The following is an 11752-nucleotide window of genomic DNA, read 5'->3' as shown; positions in this document are numbered from 1 at the left end:
AGATTTACGGTGTGATAAACGCTAGGGGCTCTGCTGAATACTTTACTGCTCCATCCTTTGGAGAGCGGCTGGTTTGGAGGAGCGGGGAGAGCCGGGCGCGGGGCGGCACACCCAGCGGCATCGCTGCCCGGCTCCAGCTGGAGGTTGGCGGGTCCCAGGCGATGGGGACGGCCGGGAACGGGGGTGCATGGAGCTGTGCCACGGCCCAGGTGGGTCCTGGCACCCCCGGCTGTGGGATGCCGGGTGCCTGAGCCCCTCTGGGCAGTGGGAAAATGCTGATGCCCCCCCGTTTCTTGGGCCCGTTGCTGGTTTTGAAGGCATCTGCTGACCAGATTGTGCCACGGCGTGCCGGGGTGCCTGAGCTGGGACATGCCAGCCGAGAGGCGGGGTGTGCCCAGGCCCAGCTCCGGGTACTCTCCCTCCCCGCAGCCCCATCGCCCGCTCCCCCGCTGGGTGCCGCAGGCTGCTCGGCGGGAGGCTGCGTCCTCGCTGGGAAGGGCTGGGTGATGCTGGAAAGCAGCTCTGCCCTGCTCCGCTGCCTCCTCCGCCAGCAAGAGGTTTGCAGCCTCGGGGCTGCGCGTGCATGTGCGTGCATGCAAGTGTGCATGCGTGTGTGAATGCTTGTGTGTGTGTGCATGCATGTATATGTCTGTGCATACATGTGCATGCATGTATGTGTGTGTGCGTCTGTATGGCTGCCTGCATGTGATTATGTGCGTGCATGCATGTATGTGTGTGTGCATGGATGCATGCATGTGATTTTGTGTGTGTGCATGTGTGTGCATGCGTGTGCATGCATGTGCATGGGTGTGTGCACATGAGTCCTCTCCACAGCTGCTTCCCAAGGTGGTGGCCGCAGCCCCCGGCACCACCGGCCCCATGCACCCTCCTCCCCGCCGCCGGAGCTGGAGCCGGAGCCAGGCGTTGGAGCCGGCAGGCCTCGGCACAGGGGGAAGCCAGCGGGACCGGGATGCCGGGCTCAGCGGGAGCACCAGCTCGCGCCGAGGCTGGATGCTGCCGATCCTGGCCCCGATGGTATCGCGGCTCCCCGGGCGGGCGCTGGCTCCGGCGGCTCTCGACGCCCAGCGGGAGCCAGGCAGTGGCGAGGGGCCCGGCCGGACCCCGCTGCCCCTCCGAGCTGGCCAGCGGGTGCGCGATGGCTCCCGACACTGGCACGGGGCACATCCACGCCAAGCTGCCGAGAAGCCGGGGAGCTGCCGGGGCTTGGCTGGGGGCCGGGGGGGACCGGGCTGCCTCCCGCCGCCGTGGCCCCCAGCCCCGCTGCTCGGCCCACGGCATCCAGCGCCGGGACCCATTGTTCGGCCGCGCCGGGCTGCGGGGCAGGATTCCTTTGTCAGAGCTCGGCAATATTTTATTCTAACAATTAACCAAACACGCCCGGGCTCCCGAGCCTGTTTGTGATTATTGGAGGGCAAATTCCCCAGCCTCGCTCCCTCGTGGTGTCGGCTCCGCCTGGGGCCGTGCCGGGCGGTGGGGATCCAGCCCCGCTCCCGCTGGCTTGGGCTTGGGGACCCCCAACCGCGCTGAGAGCCCCCCGCTCCTGCGGCTGGCGCTGGGGGGGTTTGGTTGCCTCTACCCCTCGGGAGCCCGCGAGCATCGCCGACATTGTCTCCGCAGCAGCGGGATCCGTGGTGGCGCAGGGGCAGCGGTGACTCATGGATGGGGGGGGGATGTGAATCACAGCCCTCGCGCTCCGGGCAGGATGCGGCCCCGCACTCGCAGCTTGCCGCATGCCAGCGATGGACCACAGGCTTTGTCCTCCGCGGGGTGGAAGCGGCTCGCTGCCCGGGGCGGGATAAGACGGGGCCGCTGCTCTTCCTCAGGGGCCCCCCAGCATCCCCGGATGCCGGCGCAGCTTTCCTGGCCCCAGCTTCGCGGTGGGATGAAGGTGCTGTGGGGTGCGGGTGCCTCCTGCATCCTGGCTGTCTCCGAGGCTCCTCGCCATGCTTGGGTTGCGTCCTCATCGCCGCGTGGTGCACGGGTGGTAAAAAAAGCTGGCACCTCCCGTTGCAAACTATCCGGGAGAGCAGATTGCTCCGCGCAGGTTATCAACTCCCTGTAACATCCCTCGCTCGGGGCCAGCTCAGCTCATCTCACCTCACCCCGCCGCTGCGTTTCCACCCTCCAGCAGTGGATGCTGAGTCCCCGGTGCCGTGGCCAGAGCCGTGGCTGGAGCCGGCAGCGAGCCAGCAGCAAGCCGGCAGCCCTCGCTGGGTGCTGCCCATCGTGGGCAGGGAAGACCCGAGCGGGACCTGGAGCCGAGGGTCGGGGCGGGCACCGTGGGTGACGCTGCCCGCCAAGAGCGAAGCAGCCGGCGCCGGTGCCAATGCCCTGCGGCGGGGCGGTCTGGGTTAGCCGGGGGTTATTAGCCATGCCGGGGGGAGACACCCCGAGCAGGTTGTCTCTCCGGTTGCTGCTGGGGATGGAGGGATCCTGGGAGCGGCCGGGGCAGAGGAGGGGGTTCGCAGCCTCCTGGGAGGACGGAGGAGGGACTGGTGCTGCGATGCTGCCCCGGCCCTGCCAGCATCCTTGGCAGCTGGAGCCGGGCATGGGGCAAGGAGCGGGCGCAGGCAGCATCTCCTGCCCGCTGCTCCCCGCGGGTGATGGGGGCAGAAAGGTACGGCCCTTGAGCCGGTGCCCTGGCCCTCGCCGGGGCTGCACACGCACCAGCGCCTAAACCCGCTCCTTCAGAGCCAGGGCTCCTTCCTCGGCGGCGCCGCCCGGCCCCGGGCTCTCGGCCTGACCCCGGATCTTAAAATACAGCGAGTCGTCGAAGCAGCGCTGCTCAGGCGGCCGGGCCAGGCAGGGCAGCCGGAGCGCGGTGCCGGCGAGCAGCCCGGCGAGCAGCGAGCCGCTGATGGCCACCGCCAGCCCCGCTGCCTGGCACAGCGCCTGCCCGCCTGCCCCGCGGTCCCCCCACCGTCCCCCCGCTGCCTCACTGGCATTGCCCCCGACGGGGGACACCTGGGAGAAGTGGGACCCAGAGGTGTCCTCAGGTGCCACCAGGATGGCCACGGCGCTGGCCATGGCACCAAGGATGCTGGGCAAGCCGTGGAGGTTGTGGATGCCGCACTGGTCCTGGAGCGCGAGCTTCCTCGCCAGGAGCGGGGTGAGGAACCTGAAGCCAAGGACGCACACCATGGCCGAGAGGCTGCCCAGGGCAAGAGTGGCCACCGGCAGCATGGCCATGTCAGCCACCGCGCCAATGGCCACCCCGCCGGCCAGGCTGCCGTTCTGTAGGTGGCCGGGGCTGAGCTTGCCGTCCTTCTCCAGCAGGCTGGAGGCCACCACGGTGGTCACAGCGCTGGCGCTCATGGCCAGGAGGGTGTTCAGGATGGTACGATGCTGGGCATCTCCTGGCTGGCAGAGGACGGCCACGAAGCTGGGCCAGAAAACCCAGAGGATGAGCATGCCCACGAGGGGCAGGAGGTCAGAGCGGGGCGTTGGCGTCTCCTTGGGGTGCACCGGCTGCCGCGCTGCCCCGAACAGAGCCTTGGACACACCGAGACCAAAATAGCAGGAGAAGACATGGATTGTGATGGTGCCCCCGGCGTCGAGGACACCCAGACGGGTGATGATGGCCCACTCGCTGGCGAGGTAGATGGGAACTTCGCAGGCGGCCATGACAAGGAGCTGGCAGGGGCTGGTCCTCCCCAGGACGGCCCCCACAGAGATGAGGACCGTCACGGCGGCAAACTCGGCGGTGAGGAGGTTGCGGAGGTCCAGGTGGACCTGGCCGTGGTGGAAGTGGTGGAGCAAGCCCTGCAGCACCAGCGCCCATTGCGTGGAGAAGTTGAGCAGGAGGAAGTTGTGGGCCACGGCGCTGAGCCCGTAGCGGGGCAGGAACGCCAGCAAGAGCCCCAGCCCCACCACCAGCATCACCTGGGTGTCCTGGAAGAGGGGGAAGATGCCGTAGAGCTGGTTGGCCACCAAGTTGTCATCCTCTGCCCGCGCCGAGGGCTCGTCGTAGGTGACGAAGAGGGAGAAGAGGAGCACAGCGCCCTGGAAGAGCCCCAGGCAGAGGGGCAGGAGGCGGCGGGGGCGGGCAGGGGGTGGCACGGCCATCCCGGGGCGGACAGGAGGGGACAGTGACCAGTGGGGTGGCTGGGCGCGGGGCGGCAGCCCAGCAGCACTCGCGGGGTGAGCTCTGCTCGCTCCTACATCGGGGTTTTATGGCCACAGTTAATTTTTAACCAAAGATAGAAGTTTATGTGCCAGAAAAGGAGTATTTTTTCCCCCTCCCTTCTTTAAACACAACGCCTGTAAATTACCTACGTGCTCTTGTTTGGCCGCCATAAAAAGTGGACATGAGGGGGGTTATAATTTTGAAGGGAAACAAGAAAAACCTGCCATGGGGCAGAGGGGGGAGAAGGATGATCTGCGAGGAGCCGGCCAGGGACGAGGGTACCATGGCGCGCACCCCCGTTTAAGCCATCCCCATCCCAGGAGCGGGGACCGCGCTGCTGAAGCCCCCGGGGCGATGCTGGGAGCTCAGACTCCCCCAGCTCCCGGTCTGGCTCTGCCGCATCCCACCCGGGGACGGCTCCGGCACTGCCACCGCCACCGCCCCACGCTGCGGGACGATGCACGTTTTGCTCGGCAACTGCCTGGATTTTGCGAAGTGCCATAAAGCTCCAAAATCAGGGCCGAAAAGATCATTTTCTCACAGGTTTGCGTTGGCTTGAATGGCTGGAAATTCATTAACAATTAGTGCGCGAGAAAAACAAAGCCCAGAGCAGCCAAGCAGCTACCCCGAAGTTTCTGGGTTGCTGCTTAGTGTGACATTTTGCCAGTGAATGTCTGGAAAAAAAAAAAAATATATGAGAACCACAAGAACAAAAGGCAGAAGGGTTGGTAAATATTTGTTCCAGAGAGAAGATATTTTTGTGCTGTCCCTGATCTCAACACCCCTGCCGCGGGCGCTGGCTCCGCGCCGCTCTTCGTCATTGTTACTGGAGGATGAGGCAGGCGAGGGCGCAAAATGGGAAACAATTGTTGAATAATCTGCGCGAGGCTCCTCTGCCAAACCCTCCCCGGCCATTTTTCAACCCAAAGATGCTGGAAATGGGGGCAACGTATAGGAGGAGGAGGTGCTTTGAAGGCAGCGCCTTTGGGGGTTGAGGAGGGGTTGCGTTGCACCCAAGCCGTGGCCAACGGCAGCGGAGGGGTGGTGAGAGCTGCGGGGGTTTGCGGGATGGGACCCGGGGTGCTTTGTCTGCCCGTAACGTGTCCCTGCCGCACGGCCGGTGCTGCTAACGGCAGCAGATGCTCCCACTGGGATCCCCCGCCCAAGGAAATGTGAGGCTGGGGTCCCCGCGGTGCCATACGGCTCTCCCCGGGGTGGCTGGGGACGAGGTGGGATGGGTGGGCAGGATGGTCCCATTGCTCCTGCCTGTGCCCGCACTGGGGCACAGCCCGACCCACTGCCCGCGGCTGCTGCCGGCTCCCACCTCCACCAGCAGCAGGGACGAGGGACGAGGGGACGCAGGCGAAGCCTCCCCCACCCCTTGCTGGTAGAAAAAAGGCAACGAAAGGCGATTTCAGCCCCCCGGCCCCTCACCCGTAACCCTTCGCATGCCACGCCAGCCTGCCAAAGGGATTTTCAAGGGGACAGCCTGGCGCAGTAAAACCTCTTTCGTTGATGGCGGGTGAGATAAAACCCCAGGGTGACGCTCGGAGCGGGCAGTGCTCCTGAAACGGAGGAGCCGTGCTGCTCTTAAAGACCTGGGGGAAACGTTTTGGCCCCAGCGAGCAAGGGAGCTGCATGCGAGCAAGGGTAGGGCTCACTCTGGTGTGCTGGACACGGGGGTGCTCACTGCTGCACGCTCAGTGTTGCACGCTCAGTGTTGCACGCTCGCTGCTGCATGCTCGCTGCTGCACGCTTGCTCCCCTCCTGCTGCCCCGCAGCGGCTCAGCCCTCCCCTTCTCCCCTTCCCACTTCAGTTTGGGGCTTTTTTAAGCCGAGGCTAACTAAAGCTCTGAAAGAGAAAGCTTTTGAACAGGTCTTTCAAAAAGCAGAGTGCTTTGAAGATTGCAAAGTGCCTCCTGCGAGGAGGAGGGTGCTGGAGGAGACGCATCCTCCTGGAGCATCCCAGCGCTGCCAGATCTGCTGGAGAGGACAAGCATCGTGTCGGGAGGCTTGGGATGTAAAGGCCCTCCTGGATCCGGCCGTCGCCTCTGGGAAGGGGCAGAGGTGCGGGGACGCCGGGAGGTTGGGGTGCCCTCACCGGCTTGCCAGGTCGATAGGTGCTGTGCAGGGGCACGCGGGGAAGCAGCAGCGCGGGCTTGGTGCTCGGGGATGGGGATGTTTCGGGAGGGGACAGGGCTCCTTATCTCCATCGGCGGGTGATAAGGAGTTGCAGGCTCAGCGGGATGTCCTTGGACACGTGCTCTTTTTCCACCTGGAAATCTTGCTCTGGCAGCGATCCGGGAATTTGGGATGCTTATCCAGGCTCCCAGAGGGGCAGAAGCCAACAGAAGGGCTCCACCGTGACCCGCAGCCCCTCGCATCCCTCCCGCCAGCACCCCTGGATCTGCTGCATCCAACACGGGCGCGAGCCGTGCTGGCACATGGGCACACACGGAGACAGGGCCAGCCACCGCCATGCTCTTCTGCCGAGCCTTTGGGTACCACCATCCCCTTCCCTCGGGAAAAAGGCCATCCCGTTTAGCCTCCCCACTTCCCAAACCAGGCGAGGTGCAAAAAGCAGCGATGCCCAAGCGCTCCCCAGGCCAAAGACCCCGCTGCAGAGAGGGGGGAAACCCCGCCGGGGCGCAGATTAAAAAATAACCTTTATGGCCCCCATAAAAGAAGGTCGAAGTTTCGAGAGGTCGCTGGGAAGGTGAAAGTCCCCCCCGGCCCCGGAGCATCCCCGAGAGCAGCGAATGATTAACCCCGCGGCGCAGGGTGCGCCGGCGGGATGCCACGGTCCTGGCGGGGAGGACGCGGCGCGGGGGGGAAGGTCCGGTCCCTCCAGTAACATTTTCCAGGCACGCAGAGTTTTCTTTCGGCACCGAAGGAGCGGGGATGGAGGAAGCATCTGGCGAGGGCCGGGGCGGCGGGGAGGGGACCATTGAATTCCACCCCCCACGTCCCCCTTTCACTGTGTGGGCAGTTGTTTTATGGCAGGAGGACTGGGGAACCATTTTAGCATGATCCACGCTGAGACTGCTAGAGGAGTTCCCCGCTGAGGGCTGGATACAAAGAAAAGCTGAATTAACCGAGGGTCATATAAGGCAACAGGATCTGACAGATCCGAGCCAATATATGCTGGCAACAGCCAGTCCATGGCACTGTGAGAAAACACTCCTGCAAATTTAACAAATCCCTATGGTCTAGAAAGTCATGTACAAGAAATTACTAATGAAGGGATCTAGTCATATCTGGATTTCCAGACGTTGGTCATGCTCCCACCGCGTTTTGCAGGCCATATAAGTACATGGATCTGAATCCCGGGCGCTGGAGACCGGGAGGATTGTTCCGATCATCTTGTCTGACCTCCTGCGTCAGAGGAGGGCTCCCGGTGAGGAGGGGATGCTCAGCCCAGCCGGGCGGCGGCGGCCGGATCCTGCGGCCGCACCGGGCTGGGGTTGGCTGGAGAAGGTTTGGGAACGCCGTGGTGGCACTGGGGCGGCTGGGTGCCCCCAGCCATGGGGAAGCGCTGGCACCCGGGGATGGGTGCATGGGCAGGAGGGAGCGGGAGCTCCAGCTTCATCCCCACGGGGCTGCGGGCAGAGGCACCGCGCGGTGGGGAGGGACTGCCCATGGCACCCCCGGCATCGCTCTTCTCCCCACCGCCCCCTCCTGAGCCCGGAGCACCCCAAAAATCCCCGTTCCCTAAAGATCCTGCCGGCAAGCCAGGCTGCCCATGGAGCTGTGCCTGGTTCCCGCTCCAGCCCCTCCGTAGGTCCTACATAAACACCCGCCTGGTGTCTAAGCGAGCCGGGAGTGAGCACCACGAGCGTTTTAAAAGCCCCGGTCCAGCTCTGACCCCAGGAGCCTCGGTGCCGGCTGTCAGGCGGCAGGCGGGGGGCCAGCCCCCCCCCCAGCCCCTCGCAGCCGGGTCCTACCGGGGGGGACAAAGCCGAACAGACGTCACAGCGGCATCACGCGGTCCGAGTGGCCTTCTCCATCTTGTTAGCACATTGTGTAACACAACATGTGGAGGCGCTGGGACCGCACACGCATGCACTCCCCGACAGCCCAACCGGGGGGAAAAGAAGGAGGAAAAAAAAAAAAAAAAAAGAAAAAGAAAAAAAAGGAAGCAATTTAAGCTTTGAATCTTTCTCTTTAAAATGTTCTCATGGCTTCATTAGAATTTGCAGCCACAGAGGCTTTGAAGAGCATGGTATAAGGAGTGAAACATCTGGAAAAATTAGGATTAATGAAAACATAATTCCCAAGACTAAAGGAAAGATTAATCCTGCGTTACCACTTGTGTGTTCCACAGCTTTTCCCCAGCTCGTAACGCTGAACTTATTAAATTGCCCTGAGCTGAGTTTTCCTTTTTCTCTCTCTCTCCCCTATTGAGCCCAATGGAAGCGACTGATGCCAAATGTAACGATAACCAACTGTGCCGAGCAGCGCGGGCGCGAGCGCGCCGCCCACCCCCCCGCGCCCAGGTGGGCACCCACGGCCCACCGGACCCGCGGGTGGGGGTCCTTGGGTGGGGGTCCCGTGGGAGGGGGGTCCTGGGGGGCTCTGCGCTGGGGCGATGGGTGCTGTAGCCCGGCAGGGCTGCACCTGCTCCCACGTGCTCCTGGGCAGGATGGGGCCTGATCGGCCCGTGAGATGGGGGGTGCTGGTGAATTAAAGAATAAATAAGCAATAAACCGCCCTGCTCTGCTTTCAAATGCTCAGCTGGGTTGAGACCGAAGCAGCCCGAGGTGCTGGCATCACTGGGTGGCATTTATGCAAGCACGAGGCTTGCCCTGGTGCTGTGCTGTGCTGTGCCACGCTACGCCGTGCTGAGCCATGCTGTGTATGCTGTGCCGTGCCGTGCCATACCATGCCGTGTCGTGTCATGTCATGCTGTGCCGTGCCATGTTGTGCTGAACCATGCTATGCATTCTGTGCCGTGCCGTGCCGTGCCGTGCTGTGCCGCGTGCTGTGCCCGCGTTGGCACCACCCTCTGCTCCAGAAGCGGCTGCGTTTCATTGCCGCGGGGCTGGGCTTTGAGCAGGGCGCTGGGACACGTCAGCCCCGTGCCAGCTTGCTCTGCTGGGCGCTGGGGCTGCAGCAGGGCCATGGCAGCGTACCAGGGACTCGCACCGGCTGTGCCAACCCCTGCTCGAGCCCCCTGAGCAAGGCTGGCCTGGGATCTCGGGCTGCTCCGGAGCGGATCTTGCCTGTGCGGAGGGACCAGCTGGGGAAGATGCTCTTGGGTGACAGACCCTTTGTCCCTGTAAAATACTGCGGCAAATTCCTCTGTATTTGGGGCAGTGATGCCAGCAGCAAATAGCACGCGAGTACCAGCGTTGGGTTTGGGGGGTCACATCAAATGTTTGTCCCGCAGCTTCGTCACCGCGGATGGTAATTTGCAAAAACGGATGGAGTCAGAGTCGGAGCATGTCTCTCCCCGGATCAAGCGGCAGCACAGCCCTCTATAGCGTGGTGCTTTTTGAGAAGAATGAAAGAAAGCAGATTTCACTTCATTACGTCTTCATCCGTCCCACGCTGGGCGCAGGGAGGCCGGGCAGTGCCAGCCCCGCGCCGAGGCCAGCTCTGCCGAGCAGCCCCACGCAGCTCTCCCGGCAGCCGGAGCCGGCAAACAGCTGCTCCGGCCGGCTGCCGGCGCCGGCCCCGTGCCGCTGCAGCCCCCCGTGGGGACCGGGATAATCCGGAGGCCTGGAGGAGCTGCATGGGATGGGGACGGGGAGCAGCACCCGTTCTGCGAGTCCCTGCTGGGGGTTGGGTGGGGTCTTGCCTGCTGGGTGCTCCCCACGACCTCGGTGGGGGGGAACCAGATGTGGTCTGCACCCCCGCATTGCGGGCTGCCCCGCTGTGGCCAGGGCTGCAGCCGGCCGGGGCTGAGGGCATGTTTGCCCCATGCACGGGGGGAAAAGGGCTCGTTTGCCCCATGCACAGGGGGGAAAGGGCTCATTTGCCCCATGCACGGGGGGAAAAGGGCTCGTTTGCCCTATGCACAGGGAGGGGAAAGGGCTCGTTTGCCCTATGCACAGGGAGGGGAAAGGGCTCGTTTGCCCCATGCACGGGGGGAAAAGGGCTCATTTGCCCCATGCACGGGGGGGAAAAGGACTCATTTGCCCCATGCATAGGGGAAAAGGGCTCATTTGCCCCATGCACGGGGGGGGAAAAGGACTCATTTGCCCCATATACAGGGGAAAAGGGCTCATTTGCCCCATGCACGGGGGGGAACAGGGCTCATTTGCCCCACGCACAGGGCGAAGGAGGAGGCAGCGTGCCCTGGCCACCCCTCCCCAGAAGGGAAGGCTCCCAGGGGACTCGACAGGACCCCTGCTCCCTCCTTCCCACGCTGCCGCCCCGCTCGGCGCTCCCGCTTGTTTTCCAGAGAGGAAACCGGCAACCTTGCTATTTTTTTTTTCATTTTTTTTTCCCCTTTTTTTTTTCCCTCTGCATGTGTGGAGCGACGGGGCCCAGCTGGGGGGCAGCAGCAGCGGTGCCGGGTGCCGGCGGGCGCCAGGTGCCGGCGGGGCGGCGCAGGAGGTGCCCGTCGGCCGTGGGGGGACAATGCCGGCGACGGCCCGCAGCGCTCGCGGTCGTATTGTGTGAGCGAGGAGGAGATGGATGAAGGTCACATCCTGCCACTCTTCCGATGCCCGGCACCAGGAAAAAGCTGTGCTTTGTAAATATAAAAATAAACAACAAACTCTTCCTCCCATTTACCACCTTCCCCCCGCCCCGAAGAAAACAACAACAGCCCCGGCGGTATCGCAGCCACCTGCTCGGGGAAGTGATTTTTCATATAGGCAGGAAACGGGGGGTCTAATTAAATCTGGGGTCAAGAACATAAAGGGAGAATGAAGTTTATTTAGGAGTCCTCGAGCGGGGCCGGAGGGGCGGGAGGGGGACGCTCAGCTGGGCTGCGGGTGCCTCTGACTCTGAGGGATGGTGTTTCGGTGGGGCTGGGGGGGACCAGGGGGGGTTTTGGCCCCAGGGTGGGTTGCAGGGCATCACTTTCCTCCCACTGTCGGGTCAGCCCTGGTCCCCTCCTCCTGGTGCTGCTGGGGACGGTGGTGGCAGCTCGGTCCTCGCCGGGGCAGGGATATGCCGGGGGAGTCCCCGCCATCCCCATTCCCTGCGGGTGGAGAAAGGAGCCCGGGGAGCGTCACGCTCAGACCTACAAGAGTGCTCCAGCCTTCAGCGAGATCATATGAGGTTCCTGTTTCACAAGAAGGAGGTTGGCATTTCCATTGTGCTCGCCGGGGATGTGTTGCAACGGGGCAGCCGCTTCCATCCTTTGTCCTCCTCCCCGCAGAGGAGGAGTCTCAGCCTCTGCCAGGGTGACCCGTCACACCCTGGTCCCCCCCCAGCCACCAAATTTCGGCTCCGCTGGCCGCAGCAGCCTTCCCCGGCGGGTCCCGGCCACGGGCATCGCCCACACCACCAGCGCTCTCCTTGCTGCCATCACGCTGGGTGCCCTCGGCCGGGGGGTCCCCACCGGGTGTGGGGACTCTCCGTGAAGGCGATGCCCCATCTCGAGCCGCTCCGGGTGCTGACCCCGGTGTGCCCTGGGTGCCTCTGCTGCCC

The 11752-nt window shown here is 63.9% G+C and overlaps 1 pseudogene; it reads right to left on the bottom strand.

Annotated features, from left to right (window-relative positions):
• Positions 1-2694: 2694 nt before the first annotated feature.
• On the bottom strand, positions 2695-5028 carry LOC142089518 (ammonium transporter Rh type B pseudogene; annotated as a pseudogene).
• Positions 5029-11752: the final 6724 nt, after the last annotated feature.

Source organism: Calonectris borealis, chromosome 17 (assembly GCF_964195595.1).
Source record: "Calonectris borealis chromosome 17, bCalBor7.hap1.2, whole genome shotgun sequence".
Taxonomy (NCBI): domain Eukaryota; kingdom Metazoa; phylum Chordata; class Aves; order Procellariiformes; family Procellariidae; genus Calonectris; species Calonectris borealis.
This window is presented reverse-complemented; position numbering and strand designations above follow the sequence as displayed.